The following is a 13,343-nucleotide window of genomic DNA, read 5'->3' on the forward strand; positions in this document are numbered from 1 at the left end:
ATCTTCTGACGAGGTTTGTAGGTGAGCTCTTTGGCCTTTACGGGGCCACACCCCCATGACAAAGTAGCCTCGTTTGAGAAGGAGCCGTCTTGCTCAGACCCGCGCAATTATGACGCACGTCTTGCTGAGCGCACAGCAAAAATGCTGTAAAAATGCTGTGCACGCTCAGCAAGACGCGCGTCATAATTGCGAAGGTCTGAGCAAGACAGCTCCTGCTCAAATGAGGCTTATGATTTTATTTTGTATTTCTTGCGTGCATTTTCTGTCTGAGATAGGCACTGTCTTGTGAGCAGCGCCTGCAGGCAGACCGTGGTTAATAGTATAAAACCATAATGTATAGGATATAAATGTATCCGTCCACAATTTGAAGACAACTGAATAACAACATCTTATAAAATCCTTTTGAAAAACTTTATTCTAACAATTAAGCATTATATAAATATAAAATTAAAAAAACGAACTAGGCATTTGAAAAAAGTATTAATAAATCTATCTACTAAAATTCAGTCAGTCCAGTTGTGAAAACAATAATTGATCTTTTGACAATCCTAATATGTAGTCATGGAACATTTATTGAGATCTACATGCAGGCTGTAAAGATGTTCCTATGCTAACTGTTGCTGATGTTTGTGTTGACCTGCACACATTAAACTGGTAGTAGGCTACTAGCAGCAGAGCTAACGTTAGAATCCTCGCTAAACTACTACCAGGATCATCACTTCAGAAAGATCCCGCTGACCTGGAGTATCCCATGGATTCTAGACCAACTTCTACAGATGCATGTCCACCCCAAGAGGTAACAGAATAATTTGCTGAGGAAACCTGGGAAGCTGAACAACGTGATGATTTAAACTTGGTATTTGAAGACAGCTATGATGCGATGGAGGACTTTTTCTATGATGGATTACAGCAGGATGAGGGATTTGATTCCTTTTTCGATCAAGATGGAGCCCCCTCAGAGCTTAACAGTGATTCAAGTACTAACACAGATGAACCACTTTATGACAGTGCCCCCATAGCTGTTGCAGAAGGTCTTCTTGCTATTATGACGTATGCAATTCGCCACAAAATCACTGGAAAGGCCCTCACTGATTTACTGAAGTTGATAACATTGTTTTGTCCTCAGCAACTTAACACTGAACGCCTGAGCAGCATTCACCGTTTCAGAGATTTCTTTTCTCATTATGCTACATTACTATGTCGTGCACATGTATTGCAAAATATGTAAGGTGTCAGTTGAGGAGGACTGGGTCACATGTCAGTCTTGCAAAGCTAGCTTGCTAGGAGAAGGGGGAGTGTCCTTTTTCATCGAAGTCTCCATTGAGGCTCAGCTGAAGACACTTTTTGCACAAAAGGGGTTTCAAGAAAAACTGAATTTTAGATTCAGTAGACAGAAAAAGAACAAGGACAATATTGAGGATATATATGATGGCCATGTGTATAGCCAACACATAGTTGCTGACGGGCTGTTAAGTGATCCTAAAAATTTATCTTTCATGTGGAACACAGATGGAGTGCCAATTTTCAAATCATCCAAATTTTCAGTATGGCCGTTTTATTGTGTCATTAATGAGTTGAGCTATGTTGAACGCACAAAGCGTGAAAATATGGTTCTCGCTGGACTATGGTTTGGGGATTCTAAACCTTCAATGTTGACATTTCTTGAGCCATTGAGCCACACCCTCGAGAGACTTGCTCAAGAGCATGGTGTGCTTGTTAGATTTGACGGGGCCAGTGAGCCTTTTTCGTGCAACGTTTTGACCATAGCTGGCACATGTGACTTACCTGCAAAGGCAATGGTCTATAACACTGTGCAATACAATGGTCATTTTGGATGTCAAATGTGAACAGCCCGGAGTTACAGTGAAAACTAGTGTGAGAGGACATGTTCATGCATTCCCATATCAACAGGGGGACCCAAAAGGACCCCTGCGGACACATGAGATGTTAGTCAGTGACGCAAAAGCAGCTTATTAGAGTCAGTGCTGTGTGCGTGGCGTGAAAGGGCCTACTTGGCTAAGCAAGCTCAAGAATTTTGACCTTATACATGGGAATGCAATTGACTACATGCATTGTGTCTTGCTTGGAGTTATGCGGGTTCTCATGGCTTTGTGGTTCTCTACTGAATTCTCTCGTCAGCCTTTCAGCATGGTCAAAGATGCAACCACGATTGATCAACGGCTGAAAGACCTGCAGCCACCATCTACTGTCACTCGATGTCCTCGTGCAGTAATGTTTTTCAAAGCATCGGAATATCGGTCTATTCTACTATTTTTTGGCCCTGTTGCTTTTAGAGGAATTCTTGGTACCCTTTATTACAACCATTTCCTCCTTCTCAGTGAAGCAATATTCATACTTTTGATGGATTCTATTTCTTCTGGACAAATTGACCACGCTGAAAAACTCCTATGGAATTTCTGCTCCCAGATAAGGGATCTTTATAGTGAGCGATATCAAACTGCAAACATGCACCTACTTGTTCACTTAGCAGACAGTGTCTGTGACCTTGGACCTTTGTGGACTCATTCGTGTTTCCATTTTGAGGATAAAAATGGATATTTGTTGCGACTCATTCATGGCACCCAGAACATACATATGCAGTTAGTAAATGCTGTTTGTGTTGTACAGTCTCTTCCCAGCATTGTACAGAATGTAAATCCAACAAAGGCCACTGCTGAATTCTTCTCCAGAATGTCTAATGACTACAGGTTTACAGAAACTAGCTCTATGAAGACAAGTGTAATAACAGCAAGTGCATTTCAACTTGAAGTGGACAATGACTAGCTGTTCTTGAGAGCTGTCTGGGCCAATCTATTCACAACGGTAAAGTAAAAGCTTTTAAAAGGGCCCAGGTGAAAAGAGCACCGCTTACATCCAGACATTACACCAGAGACAAGAAAATAAATAACTTCACTGTTGCTTTTAACAATGGGACACACATTAAATATGGTCAGGTGGAGTTTTACTTTATCTGTGAGGATTCAAACATGCCTTTTGCACTTGTTAAGGAATTTGAGAGTGCAGATATATGTCTGTTGCAGGACCATGTGACAAATGGCACATGTTTTCACATTACACCCCTCCTGGAAACCCCTGCCAGGATGGTTGCCATATCACTGCAGTGTGTTCTGGGAAAAGTTGTTTTTCTTAATGTGTCTTCCATGCCTGGTCTTATATTTGTTGGACATTTCCCTAATGCACTTGAGAGAGATTGAAGGACCAGGAGAAAACACATGGCAACAATAACTCTTGTTCAAAAACTAATTTTACAGTGCAACTAAGCTGCTGCAACTTGGACTTTGGGAAATTTCAATAGTACCTTAATTGTCCTCCTTGTATGGCAATTTACCTGGAAATGCCAAAATTAACACAGATATGCACCTGAATTAATGTACTGGTTATGTGACAAACTATTGACATATGTGTTTTAATCTGGAACTTGAAATCAAATGTTTGTTTATTGTAAAATGTTAAGAATTAATAAATGAGAAAACCAAGTGTATATGAAGATCTTGTTTGGACTCTTTTTGGTGGAAGTGAGACAACTCTGAGAACAGAAAAAAATACATTTAGTTGAGACTAGATTTTGATCACTGAGACAAATTCCAGATACAATGCATGCTTATTTATAAGCCAATCAAGTGTTTAGTAGGATCTCACAGTTATCTCAAGAGATGTTTATTTCAGACGTATGTTCAGAAGTAAAGATCAGTCCAGTGTGAGAGAAAAAAGATATTGGTAAGACCTTAGGTTAGGCTCAGGCTGAGACAAGGAGTGGGTTATTTCCCAGGAGATACATTTAAGAAGTATGAGAAAATAGCCAAAATCTCCTTTTGATCTTTAATTGAGCTCAAGTATGTCTAGGAGACAAACGCTGGACAAAGAAGAGATCTTATTTTGAATCGGCCTTTCCTCTCACCAGCAGCAGCAGGTGAACTTACTGAAAGTAGCTGCAGGAAAAGGCTTTGGAGGCCATGATGAAGGGTCTGCAAGGCCTGTCTGCAGACAACAAAGAAAAATAATAAGAAACCCTAATCACAAACAGAAAATCTTGAAATAAGTAGGGTATTGCTTAGCTTTAATTTACATCAATTGAGCGGGAAGGGTGAAAGATAAAAGCGATTTTTCGTAACCTGGCAAGTAGCTCCCGGGACTGATGAGAAATCATTAGTTATAATGTTTTCCTAACACAGCCCCTTAATGTTGACTTTATAGGTTTTACTTAATTAGCCATTTCATAACCGATACTGTAATTCAAAGGGCAGAGCATGGATGCAACAAACTGAGCTGCACTAAACCTCAGTTAACTAATTAACATAAAACTGGTTAAAGTTCTTTGAGAGCATCATGCTCAGAGCATGTGATGTCTTCATAGGTGAGGCAACGAGAACAAGGCCTCACAGTGACTAATGGCTACTTTTTCGGTCACAATGAAGGCACGGCAAGGCAAGTTTATTTATACAGCACAATTCAGACACAAGGCCACTCAAAGTGCTTTACAGTGGCAGAAAAATACATCAAGATAGGCATTAGAAATCCAATTTTTAGAGATCGCAAAAACATAGAACAAATACAGACAGGCAAAGTGCCAAAGCGAATACAAAATAAATAACAGGTTAAAAGGGAAAAAGAAAAGTGTTCAGATTTGGTTTAAAAGAGCAGAGGGGAGACTTGCAGAAAATGTAAAAAGGTTTAACTATTCCTTCAATTTTATTCTTATGCCATCAGAGTGGTTAGAATTTCCGGGGGGGCCCACATTCTTGCCAAGTCTGTTTTCATTATTACCAAAGCTTGAATAAAAAGTGGCAGACACCTTCCTTTTGTGCATGCAATGTTAAACATGTATTTCTCAGTGAGAATCGAAATTCAGGTCCACAATATTTATAAAGGAGTTCATTCTTAATAGGGTGGAGCTTTTTAAAGAATGTCTCATTCTAAAAACTCTGAACTTAACCTCCTCAGAGTAGGCTAGGTGTGCAGCACAAGTTAGCCACCTTGGTAAAATTGAAAATTGTTTTATTCTTCAATTGCTGATATGTCCTTGTAATTTGGCCTTGGATCCAGAGTACACAACAAACCTCTCTCATTCATATCTCACAGCTGACAAACAAACAAACAAACAAACACCAATGACATGGACAAAACTTGTGTAGGGGAGAACGGGGTAATTTGTCACACGGGTTGGTTGTCACAATCGTTATATCTCGGAACCAGAAGGCGCTGTCTGTGAAATTTTGGTATGTAAATATCCAGAAATGGGATCAGAGATCACCTACATAGGCTGTGTCTTGATTCAGGGGTTGCATGGGTATTGCAGCCTACGAAGGCTGCATTTGAAGACCGATTGCGTCATAGCGGCACGCAAAGGCTGTCCCGTTTGCAAGGCTCCTTGCAAGGCTCCTCATATCATGGACCTAAATGCAGCCTTCATTTCACGGTTTTGAAGGCTGCATCAGATGTATCCTTCGCAGCCCAACATATCCCATGATTCATTGCGTTTTTTTCAGAGATGGCATAAAATAAAATAAAAAATAACAAAACAGCAACGTGTTGCTCCATCTTCTTAACTTTTATCTTCCTTTCTTTTTTTCTTGTACTTTTTTTTCTTTTCGTCTGGTAGGCAACTTCTTTTTCTTTTTTCCTCCATTGACAGGGCTGTCTCCGTTGGCTGCAATCAGGGTTGCTAGGCAGCACAGGAGCGTCGAGTCGTCACGCAAGGTAACGGCTTGTCACGTAAACCGGAAATGCTCGTAAACCGAAACCTGCGGAGACCGTCCCGTTTAACAAGGCTCGTTGGCCTTAAAACCGGCCTTAAAATCGGCCTTCATAGGCTATAGCCTTCATAGACCGCGAGACTGCGTCCTACCAAGTGCGTGTTCTCTGAATCAAGACACAGCCATAGACTTCCTTGGAGTTAGACTGCTGAATTTGAGGTGAGACGACTGTTTGTGTTTTTCATGTCAAATTGAAAATATTTAGCTCCTCAGTATTTTTCTTCTAGGCTTTTACACAATGGGTTTATAACAAAACACTTGTTACCCATACAAAGTGTGAAGGGTAAACTATAGTTTAGATTGTGGTTAGCAAGCTAATTAGTTGTTGGTTGTTGGCCTTGATGCTAGCAAGAAATTCAAGTTGGGGTTGGTCGTCACATTTTTTGGGGGGTTGGTTGTCACATGTTATCTCAAGGCTGCAGCCAGAAAAGGAACCCAATAACGAAATACATTGTCAAGCTGTATCCTCACTGACACCCCAGAGAAGGAAAGAATAGAGCAGGAAAAGGCAGCTAGCATGCAAAAGAAAAAAGGGCAACAAAATCAAAACAACCCAGTGCATCCCAAACTAGACCAGCTGCCAAGGCTACAGTAAGTTATGTATGCCTATTTGTCAACTTGACAATGCAATTAAACTTTCAAATTTAGTTCTACTTTCTTGCCTTATTTTTAAGATGTTTCCCATTAAGATAACATTGTGACAAACAACCCCATAGTGTGTGACAACCGACCCCTTGATGGGGTTGGTTGTCACAATGTGTAAGGGTGTCTTTGATGATTAATTTCTTCTTTATTACAATAAGATAGAAAAAGTGAGGGGTACACATTTCAAGCCAACACCTTAAGCTTCAATTTAATGTAGTAATGACTAATGAAAGATGTTTAGGTGATAAGCAATTCTCACTAGAGTAAAAAGTGTGCCTACTTACCCCGTTCTCCCCTACTTGTGTAGCTTTTGTTTTGATTGTTTCAGTATTTTGTTTTCATCATCTATGTCTGTGTCAATACTTTGGGAATATTTTTTACATGTATATTTGTTTGTCTTAGACAAGGTTGTTGATCTTGATATTTTCCTTTCCTAACCCTCTAAAGAGCCTTAAGAAACATGCCCTCAGCAAATAATTAACAAACACAGACTTCAGTCTGCCTTTCACCTCCTCGCTCTTTTTCAGACAACACAATTGCTTTTCCACATGAATGGAGAAAAGCTCATTAACATTTTCTATGCCATGAGATACTGTCACAGGCATGTGCACACACTCAGGCTGTGTTCTGAAAGCCATACTAACGTCCTACATTCTACATACTCAACATCTATATACTACATAGTGTCTACTCAAAGATCGATTGTGTATGCGAGGTGCGTCGAAATGTTTTCAGTTGAAGTATACTCAAGCATTTAAGAATTTCTTCATCTTCTTATTCTTCTTCAGATTCTGGCTGTTTAGACGCTGTTTGGCGTATTGCCGCCCTCCACCGGTTAGATATAGAACTAGATTTTTACATACAGTCCTGTGTTGTGCAGGAAATGCAGAATTGTAAATAAAGAATAAAAAAAATAAAACGTCCTTGTCGTTTGAAAAGACGCAATGCATTGTGGGGTGGTTGAGTATGAAAAGTATCCAATGGATCCATACCCAAAATCTTCCCGGAAGTTAGTACTCATCCGGGAATTACTCGCATACCCAACTGTCACATACTCAAATTGAAGTCAAAATGAGTATGAGTAGGACGTTAGTATGGCTTTCCGAACACAGCCTCACACTCAAACTCAAACTCACACACACACACACACTCTTCCATTATCTAATCTGTATAATTGCCTCTGGTTTACACTCATATAACCTCATTGCTTCTCCTGATAACATTCCCCTCGACTGCGTTAAAATTAAACTATTGAAAATCACCTCACATTATTAAAGTATCAATATGTTTTTAAGATTAGTATGACTTTGAGGCAATTCATAGTGACTCTGTTTGTCTTGATGCAAGCGCCAGACTTCCTGCCATGCTTACGAGAATGTAAACAAGCTCATGTTGAATTCAATGTGTTAGGCATGGAAAACACTCTGAATAGAAGACAAATGATGGCGTATTGTGTGTGTGTTTAGACTCACAGACCCTTGAGTAAACATGATACTTCTCCCTCAGTCGTTCTACTGTGTATTTGTGTCAACTCTAGCAACTCCACTGTGGTGGAAACTAGCGCTGCAACCCATGATTATATTTTAATTATGCATTAAATGAAATAATTTTTCAGTAAGTACATGTATAATGTGTATATAAATGAGGACAATCCTGATATACAAAAGCTATTCATTTATAAACATACAAATTAGACTCTGGAGCAATGGAACATGGTTGTGTGGAAAATGGTTGTGTGTTCTGATGAGAGCAGATTGACTCTGTTCCAGATTGATGGGTAGATCAGGGTAAGAAGAGAGGTGGATAAAGTGATACTCCCATTTAAGTGTGTGATGTTTTTGCCGGGCAGTGTATGATGTCACAGCCATGTTCCTGCATTTGAACATTCCTCGTGAAATGTAGAAGTTTTTATATTAGTTTGAACAATTAAGGAAAAGCCCCTCCAGCACAACTATATGTTTGATTGGACTTGCTACCACCTAGTGGTCAGGACTTGACAATGACAACGGAATGATATACTTGAAGGCAATGAGAAATTTGTTTACAAGTGAACCTTGACATTCAGATGTGTTTTCATGTCTTAGCACAAGACAATTTATCAGTACTAATGAGACTTCATAGAGAAGCCTAACATTGCAAAAACAAAGAAGCAATAAGCAAAATGTCATACCTGTCTGTCATATGTTTTTGTGTTTTTATTATGTTGCTGCTAAGTTTGCTTGGGCCCCATCTGATTACAGCTGAATAAGAGGATATAGAAAAATACTATGAAAATACATAAAGTTAACATGTTAATACCTTTTTTACATACAGTACTTGACATGTTTAACAAATACTATAGGCCAAAATAATTAAGATAAGAGACTCCCACCAACTTACCATAATTTATAGAAAGCGTTTAAAAAAAAATCTTCCTAAATGAATGTTTCCAATGTGCATATGTAGTCTAGGGTTGCCGCGGTGTGGACATTTTCATACCGAGTAATACACGTGCGTCAACACCGGTGTTACCGGTTACACCACCAGACAGGGTCTTAAAAAAAAAAAAAAAAAAATGTTATTAGGCTTCACCGCAGATTTCAAGAGAAGACGGTCCGTCGGCTCTGTAGGCGCTTACTTTGATCTTAAACATTAGATCGCGCAATTTATTCTTGAACAAAACAAATGCTTAGTGTTTGTAGATCATTTGGTTAAATTATTATGCAATTTGTTCAATATGAGCCACCAGAGCCACCGTACTGTGTTGCCTCATCCAATCAGAATGACTGGTGGGCTACTTCACTTTTACCTGTCTGTAGGCTATCAGAGCCATGATCGGAGCGCAGTTTATTGAATGCTTGGATTAAATTCACTCGTTTAAACTCGGTGTGATCCTTGACTCATACCAACCCAAATGAACTTTCTACAGTGTTGTCAATAACTGTTGTCGTGCACTTTGAGGTGTGTCGGTGACGCGACGTCATTTTACCGGGGCTTTAGCTCCAAATGTTTTGAGTGAAGCTACCACGGATAGGCCTATATTTGCGGCGTGATTTCCACTGGGGACTTAACATGTTTTACACACTTTACAATTAATATTTTTTTCACCGCAAGCTGTCATCGTCACGGAGCAGCAGCACACAGACAGCCTGCCGCTGTGTAGGCGCGGGTGTGTGAGTGTGTGTGTGTTACCTCCGGTTACCTCCCGTTGCTGAATCTTCAACAGTTTGCAGACTACCTAGTTTAGCCTACCTTTTCAGGTTCCCTAGTAATAGGGTTTCATCAAAAATATTGCCAAATAGGCGCGTTTGCTTTGGGCTTTGAAGCCAAGTCCTCCGCCATCGTCTTATAAACTCTCTACGGGAGACTCCGCTGCTGTGACGCGGCTCTGCGCTGCACGGAGTGGAGCAGACACTTTCAGTTTCATTGTTTTCTGAGTAGCCTTATTATAACTTAGAATTTAGAGTAGCCTTAGACATACTAGTTTTTTATTTAGCCGAATGAACTGCCGCCGTCACGCAAAATTGAACCAATTGGCTTTTATGTCTATTTATTTTTTTAATAGGCATCTATGCCTAGACTATCCGGTGTTGCTCGGTGTTGAGGCTCCCACCGGTGTGAGCCTCAACACCGAGTAACACCGGTAACACCTACTACCGCGGCAACCCTAATGTAGTCATTAATCGATTTAATTAAATTTGAAAAAAAAAACTCATTACTCGCTCTGACTAAGTGAATCATGCTATATGCGCTCTATTGGGTTTTTTAGTTCCCTGTGAAGGTGCTTCCATCAGTTTCAACCTACTCATAGTTGACTGAACTATTGTCAGCTAGAACTGAAAACCTCTTTCCAACATATCTCAAGATTTGTCAACTCAGAGACCCGGGTTAGGCTTTCTGAAACGAGCCTCAGGAGGAAGGGAGAAAATGACTATCAACCAACAGAGCAGATTTTTTCTTGTATTTAAGGAAGAAGAATGGAATGAGCCAAAAAAAAATCAAATCACATTTTATGGGCTTCTCCCAGGCTTGGCTTTGTTTGTTGCTTTTCCTGCGTTGTGTTCTGTTTCCCATTGTGTTCAAAGGATGATCTTTCACACACACAGACACACACAAAAAACGACACAAGTATTAATCATCCATCCTGATCAGGTTTGTAATTAGAAAACACTTGACATCTTTGAATCATTCCATAAAAAGATGATTGTTTGTATAGTCCACTGCTTCCTTAAAAAAACAAAAAACAAAACAATATATACAGTACCAAAAACAAAATAAAAAAAGAATAAAAATCGATTTACAGAGACGTTCCACAAAGCTCGGGACTGATAGAAAAGTTCAGGCGGACATATACACATTCACATGGGAGATCAGACCTGTCCACATCAGCTGGTCCTGTCTTCCATGATAACACCACAGCAACATACAGTAGGCATATGTAAGTCCATAAATGATTTTAAAAAAACAGGAGGACGGCGTGAGGAGAGCTAAGGCTGCGTTTCTTTTATCATCGCAGAGTGAAAGCAACAAAAAATATATAAATCATTTGCATAAATAAGGTAAATGACAAAAAAAGAGTTGTTAGGCAAAGCTGCTTTGGCACATTTGTCATTACTGTGATAATTAGGTCCCAAATAACAGCTCTGATTTGTTTAACTGCATGTCATACAACTTGTGCATTGCCCTCTGACTTACAAGCTTGTGCCAACCAAGAATATTCATCTAGAGTCAGTCACAACAGGATTTCAAATAGCAAAGTCACTTCCTTCCTATGGAATCACTATGATCAGTTAGTCAGTGCACATTCTAAACCCAGAGTCTGTCTGCAGACACTGCTGACCTTTGACAGAACTGAGAGGGTCCAAATGGAGGAAGCTATCCTTACTGTATCTGTGTCTCAGCTTTCACCCTTAATGAACCTCCTGTCAGAGTATACACACAGGGATAGCATGTACAAATGTGTCATCTAAATGAAGTGTATTGTCCTCTAAGTGACCAAGCTAGCGGGCATGGGTGAAGATAGTTAGCAAGCTCGCTGGCGTTAATGCATGCTTGATATTTTTTTTTTGTACATAACACCATGAGGAGTTAAAAGACATTGAAGGGACACAGAAGAGAGAGCTATTAACTGACTAGTACAAGCATGTAACTGGGCTGGCTACTTGCAGTCATTTCATTTACTTCATGTTGAGCCACTTTCCAAAGCTGGATTTTTAGTTAGACATAAATTACAAATGCCAAGCGGACTTTCTCACAATGTTCTTTTAATTCTGGAGAAGATACTGAAAGTTTTGGTTTCACTTTGTCTCTGTTAAAGTTGGTTGATGCAACAGCCTACAATATCTACCCCCATTTTGGACTTCCTCTTCTTTAAAGGTCAGCACTGTAGAGACAGGTTTAAATAAGCCATGGCGCACATTCATATATAAAAGCTGAATTTGGGATTGGATTTCCTTCAACCCCACAAGTAAAGGAACCGATCGTGACGATTCCCAAAGGAAATAATTGATTTGGTTGCAATATATTTTGATTTGAAATTCTGCTGTGCACAGACCTTTCTTTTTTCGGCTCATAATTTCCAAGCTTCCAAGTGCTTTTTCTTGTATGACCTTTAATGTTCCTGCATTTGAACATTCCTCGTGAAATGTAGAAGTTTTTATATTAGTTTGAACAATTAAGGAAAAGACCCTCCAGCACAACTATATGTTTGATTTGTTTAAACATGTGAAGGCAGCGGTGGACCAGGACCTTTTAGGAGGGTCCGGGGGCATGCCCCCCCGGAAGAAAAATTTGAACCTTTTAAAGTAAAATGCATCAATCTGGTACACTTTGACAAGAAAACTAAGGCTAAATCAACTGTGTCCTATGTGAGCTAGTTTCTGGAATAATTTGGAGACACAGAAATACCAAAAAGCAGAAACAAAAATATACAGGTTTAAAAAATCCAGTCAGTCAGCATTCCAATTTTTTTCTTAAATAATCCCTTATCCCAAAGCTACTTCTCTCTTTGAACTATTCGTTTTGTTTTTAATGGCTCAACTCAATATAGGCCCTTGATCTGCGTTGCCCCGAACAATGTTATTAAACAAAAATAACAAAAATGTACTGGTGAATGATAGGCCCCTTGATCTTCATAGGCCAAAAATAATGTGATTATTTTTCCTTTTTCTTTAATGGTTCATGATAGGCCCCTGTTCTCAGTACGCCCGCCCCCCCCTACAAAGATTAGAGGCCTATCAAGAGCCAGTCAATAATTGATTGTTTTAAATGACAATGTGCGGGGCCTTCTTAGATCAGAGGCCTATATTGAGACAGTAAAAAAAAGGGGCCTCTCTCTTTTTTTGAGAGAGGCCCCTGATGTTCGTAGGCCCTGGGGCTTCAGCCCAGGTAAGCCCGTGCATTAAGGCGGCCATGATGATAGTGTGTGTGTGTGTGTGTGTGTGTGTGTGTGTGTGTGTGTGTGTGTGTGTGTGTGTGTGTGTGTGTGTGTGTGTGTGAGAGAGAAAATGTGTATGAAGGCATCTGTTCGATTGTTTGCATTCATTTAATCTATTTTTGTGTTTAAGGGGTGTCACAATTCTCCAAATCCTTGAATTGGTTTGATTTTAAATTTTAAGGACATATCCCTATGACATTTGAGACTATTCTAGTCGAGTCTAGGATCATTGGTTTTTGCCATGATAAATCATAACATTTTCAAAGCAGAAGTAAACAGTTGAATAATTTTAGCAAGCAGAAGTAAGCAGTTGGATACTTTTAGCTTACTTCCTGTCAGTGACTGCAGTTAACAGTCCCCTCCCTCGTCCCTATGTCACCACATTCAGCGAGTCATCTAGTGTAACCTGAGATCCGAAAGGTACAATTTCAAAACTGATCAAACAAACATTGGAAAGGATTTTTACCTGCTCTGCTATTGTAGCCAGGTGCACATTCAGCTCTTTGTGG

The sequence above is a fragment of the Ammodytes marinus genome (assembly GCF_949987685.1).
Source record: "Ammodytes marinus genome assembly, chromosome: 7".
In the NCBI taxonomy this organism is placed as follows: domain Eukaryota; kingdom Metazoa; phylum Chordata; class Actinopteri; order Uranoscopiformes; family Ammodytidae; genus Ammodytes; species Ammodytes marinus.